The following is a 5824-nucleotide window of genomic DNA, read 5'->3' as shown; positions in this document are numbered from 1 at the left end:
ATCTTTTCGTGGTGGGTCGCCCAAAACCCTACCAACGCGCGGACGCGGGGCCACCGTCAGGCGCCCCTTACGAACCGCAAACACACACAACGCTTAGGAATTACTTCCAAATCCAAGAAGAAATGAAGCACGTTCGAGCGCGCAGCCGGAATATCCCCGACCGAGGTCGGCACCGACGCGGCAAGAAGCGCATAAATTTCTTTCTCGTCGTAGCAACAGAAAGTCGTACGCCAAAAAAAATCATTGACGACGCCTTCGCAGCGTTTCCGAGCTTTCAGGTCCCGTGAGGACGCGAGGACGCACCCCGGCCTTCGGTCAGAACGCACTCGTCATTTCACACCGTTCGGTTAGCGCGGACGCTCCGAAACACCCTCCTCTCGCATTCGTTTTCAAGACACAGGTGCACCCGAGAACCGACCCCAACGGCAGACGCCAGAGATCGCAGGTACCTTGCTGTAACGACCATGCGGCGGAGGCAGCGGCCGAGACGGCGACGAAAGGCGTCGGCGACGTCGTCAGACGCCGCTCGCACCAATCGAACGCTCGACAGACCCCACCTCCACATAATAGCACCGATAAGTATAAAGAAGATCCTTCAAGAGCATTCTGTACATAGTTTGTGGTTATCAGTTTCGGTGACTGACTGACTGACTTACTGTCTCTCACTTATGTGGCTCCTCGTTATTCAGTATCATTTATTTGTCCTTCTTTCTTTCTTATTTTTTCCCCTCTCTCTCTCCTTATATATATATATATGTATGTATGTATGTTTGTGTGTATATATATATATATAAATGTTCTTTTTTTCCTGTCTGCCTCTATGTATACATACATACGTACATACATCCTACCCCTATAAAAAAAATTATTTCTCGCTTTTTATTAAAAACGTGCTGACCCCTGCTTGACTCTGATTACTTCTTTTCGACTTTCAGTTCATGTTAACATGGTCAACAGAAAGTTTATAGACTTTGTTATTACAAAGTAAACCAATATTTACACGGAGCGTTTCATGCGTTTTGAATTGTGTCAGAGCCGAACAATGAGCGCTATAGTAAGTGAGATTGTCACTGCTTTTAATCCGAATGCTCGTGGTATCGCGCGTGTTTACGGCAGGCTTCATAATAGGCAATTTTCTTTCTTTACACTACTCTTCTTTGCTCACTTCATTGTTTCTACCATTGGTTTCGTTTGGAAGGCCCCGCCACTTAGTTCTCAACAAAGTCCTCTCAAGGAACGAAGTGAGAAGCACGGGATTAACAAAAGAAAAAGATGCGTGTTTTCTAGCGGTTACCCGTGTCGCTTTGCGACACGGGCTTTCTGGCGCTTTCAACTGGGCGAGAGCCGAACAATTTACCCTACTGCACTTGCGACGGGCAGCGCTTTCAAACGGAATACTGGAAATCTCGCTTACTCTTCTGGCAAGTTTGATAGGAGACAAATATTATTCTTTTCACGCGAATTGTTCGCTCTATTTCTAATCTCTCTCTTCCGTGTCCTTGGCATGGAACGCCCGCTTCGTCTCCCACAAAGTACTTCCGAGGAATCAAGTGCAAATCACGCGACTTTAAAATGTGCGTGTTTTCTAGCGGTTACCCGTGTCGCCAGGCGACACGGGCTTTCTGGCGCTTTAAACTGGGCGAGAGCCGAACAATTTACCCTACTGCACTTGCGACGGGCAGCGCTTTCAAACGGAATACTGGAAATCTCGCTTACTTTTCTGGCAAGTTTGATAGGAGACAAATATTATTCTTTTCACGCGAATTGTTCGCTCTATTTCTAATCTCTCTCTTCCGTGTCCTTGGCATGGAACGCCCGCTTCGTCTCCCACAAAGTACTTCCGAGGAATCAAGTGCAAATCACGCGACTTTAAAATGTGCGTGTTTTCTAGCGGTTGCCCGTGTCGCGAGGCGACACGTGCTTTCTGGCGCTTTCAACTGGGCGAGAGCCGAACACTGTACACTACTGCACTTGCGACGGGCAGCGCTTTCAAACGGAATACTGGAAATCTCGCTTACTTTTCTGGCAAGTTTGATAGGAGACAAATATTATTCTTTTCACGCGAATTGTTCGCTCTATTTCTAATCTCTCTCTTCCGTGTCCTTAGCATGGAACGCCCGCTTCGTCTCCCACAAAGTACTTCCGAGGAATCAAGTGCAAAACACGCGACTTTAAAATGTGCGTGTTTTCTAGCGGTTACCCGTGTCGCGAGGCGACACGGGCTTTCTGGCGCTTTCAACTGGGCGAGAGCCGAACAATGTACACTACTGCACTTGCGACGGGCAGCGCTTTCAAACGGAATACTGGAGATGTCGCGTGCTTTACTGCCAAGCTCAATAAGAGACTAATTTCTTTCTTTTCACGGGAATTATTTCCTCTATTTCTAATCTCGCTCTTTCGTTTCATTGGGAAAGAACGCGCGCTTAGTTAGCCGCAAAGCAGTCTGAATTAATCACGTCCAAAGTACAGAATTTTACAATATATAGTGTTTTTACCGGTTGACCGCGTCAGAAAGCGTACCTTTCCGACGAGGTCTGTGTCGCTTTGACGTGAGCGGGAGCAAGGCGATTTGGGCTAGTGCACGCGAGATTGGCAGCGCTTCAAATTCCAGTACTGTAGATATTGCGTGCATTTTTTACACGCTTGAGGATGTGGGATTTTCTTTCTTGTGACGTGACCCGTTTGTCAAATTGTGTCTCGCTTTTTGGTATCATTTAAGAAGCCCGTCCGCTTACAATCCTAAAAAAGAAAAAAAAAAAAAGAAATTAGTAAAGAAAGACGCCCATACTTTTTTGTTGCTCTTTCTTTTATTATCTGCGCAGGATTTTAATTTGTGTAAGTTTTGTTTACCGTCCCAACTACGTAGGCGTTCGTACATGCCCGTCCTCGCGCCTCGAATTGTGTGCGAGCGAAATCAATCTCCCCAAGCTAGCTTCATAAATTGCTCGAAAATCGAACGTGAGGAAAGCCAGAGATACGTGGTTTTCACAGGTCGTGCAAGATTAATCCATAAAGTGCGATATTGGTATATATATATATACATACATACATACACATACATGATTTCTGCGACAAATAGGAAGAAAAAAGACCATGTTCAAGCATAATATAGGAACATTGACACTTTGCACACACAAGGGAGGTCAAATGGCAGGTTTTTCTTCCTTGTGCAGGAAACTTTATTGCAATGTCAGAAGGGAAGTTCCACTCTAGAATTGTGCGCTCAATAAAGGAGGAAAGGAAATGCACTTGAAAACCTTCACAGTTCAAGTAAGAAAACATTTCGAAACGACAGTTTGTTTTCTTGCAGGGAGGAGAAGAGGGGAGAGAGGGAGGGAGGGAGGGAGGGAGGGAAGGAAGGAAGGAAGGGGGGGGTGCCATGCACGGTGAAGACCAGAGTGTCGAACCGAAAACCGAAGCGAACGAAAAACCGGAACCGAGGAGTTAGTTTCAGCCGAACCGAAACTGACCCGCCAACTTGGAACTGTACGGAAGAAAATATAACTGTCTATTAGTCGGACGATGAATAGAACTACAAGGGTGTACGGCAGGGATAGCTGAAAAAAAAAGGCTCTATGGACTTGGAGCGGCAGCCCAAAGTCGATGACGACGAAAAGAAAGCACACAGTTTCGGAAAACAGGCGGTAAGAAAGCGACAAATTAAGTAGCCGTCATGTCGAGTTGATTGCTTAGCTCTATTTAAGATGAAGGAAAAAAAAAAGTAGCACAATTGATGCTTACTTGCTAAATTGAATCAACCATTATCTTGTAAAGAAAGAAAACCTCAAATGCCAATCACCTGTATTTTAGGCGACCCAACAGACTGATAACTTTTAAATTCAGGCTAAAATATAACACAAAAAAAAAACAAAGAAAGACAGATATGTATGTAGCTTGTCATTTACTGCTCCATCAAATTTAAATAAAGCAATTTATTTCTCGGCACCTGAAAATAAGCGAACCCTACAAATGAATGGAAAGATACCCGTTTGCACTCTTGAAATAGTGCCTATTACGAAAAGAAGCACCAGGTAAATATAATATCACTTTAGCTTCTTCTTTTTCTTTTTAATACGGTACGCTGTTGGTTCATCTTAGTAAAATATATAAAATAGCGCAAAAAAGACGAGGACAAGGAGTATACAGGACAGGCACTCACTTTCAACTAGTTTTATCCAGGAAAAGTAAACATACATATATAGCTTTTATTCACGATAAGTGCCGAGGGCAGCCGAGAAGGCGGCAATAGCCCCGGATGGTTTGATCGTGCTGGGAGACACCAGCATCCCAGCTCAAATATCTTCTACCCTTAAGAATATGTGCTGCTTTGCCTGTCGTGTGTATATACATGTTCACTTTTCCTGAATGAAACTAGTTCAACATCAGCGCCTGTCCTGTATACCTCTTGTTCTTCTATTGTGCTATTTTAATGTCCTACATTACTTTTGTGCTCCCGCAAATCGAAGCAAACCAATAAAAAATTCGGTTCGACACTCTGGTGGAAACTAAAAGCTTAGAAAGAAAGAGGAAAAAAAGAAAAAGGAAAACATTTCTACAATAATGATAAGCAGGAGGAGGAGGAGGAGAACAAGAAGGCTAATAATGTGGAAAAAAAAGACACGACCCAAATAAATCAATACAAAGGATGGTATAAGTCATGCATACTTACCACATGTAAAATTAATTTAAAAAAAAAATTAGAAAACAAAAATGTGTATTTATATATATATATATATATTTTTTTTTCTTTTATCCAGAGGCTTTGGCGCACGCACAGCACTGCACTGCACTGCACTGCACTGCACTGCACAACACAACACAACGACAGACTTTCCACAAACACACCACTGCGTACGAGGACACGACCACGTAGAGCTGCACGAAAACAAGCGCCGTAACTTAATGAAAAAAAATAAAAAAATCCTTTCACTGGACGGACGGCACAAGAACGGAAACTGCTCAAAGAGCACACACACACACGACACATATTAATGAATTAATAAGGGGCACAAGTAGAACGTAGGACACGGCACCCACACCAGAGGCCTTGCACAAGCACAGCACTGAGCACTGAGCACTGAGCAGCAGGTCACAGGACAGAAATGACGTCCACGCTGAGTAGGCCGAAGGCAGGGAATTACGGACGCACGCGAGGTCACCCACAGGCACTTTCACCGGAACCACGCCACAACACCACGCTGCAGAGCGCGCACTGCAAAGCGAAACCATGCGCTCACCTTCGGAAAGCACGGAGGGCGGGCGGCACAGAGAAGCAAAAAGACGTCAAAAGCACATCGCGATGAAGCGGCGGCGAATGAACACTACTCACTGGTGGAAATGGATATCTCCTCAAGCGAAAACATGCAATGAACACGCATGGTTTAAGATGCACGTGGGAGACGCGCACACTTTCAGAAACCAGGTACGCCAACGCACGCGGGCAATAAGACGGACAAAACGCGTCGAAAATACATCGCGTGCAAGCAGCGCCGACTGCATACTACTCACGGTTGCAAAGGTTTCTTACAAGTTTGCACTCCAGAATCTTAACGCGTTGGAAAGCGTCCGAGCTCACCAAGAACCAAGAACTATCACTCCGCAGGAACAACGCAGAACAAAAGCAAAAAAAAAAAAATAATAATAAAAAAAAAAAAAAAAAAAAATGTAGGAGACCGCTAGATAGATGAAAACACCGTCATACTTTGTAAACAGAATTTGGAAAATAAGTAGCGCCGCCAGGTGGTCGGCGCCCAAATAGATGCGGAGGCGCGCCTAAATTGTTTAAATATTTGCTGTTTATATGACGAGACGACGTAATGTAAAA

This window comes from Ixodes scapularis, unplaced genomic scaffold, assembly GCF_016920785.2.
Source record: "Ixodes scapularis isolate PalLabHiFi unplaced genomic scaffold, ASM1692078v2 ptg001158l_1___fragment_3__unscaffolded, whole genome shotgun sequence".
In the NCBI taxonomy this organism is placed as follows: Eukaryota; Metazoa; Arthropoda; class Arachnida; order Ixodida; family Ixodidae; genus Ixodes; species Ixodes scapularis.
Note: the sequence above shows the minus strand (reverse complement) of the source record.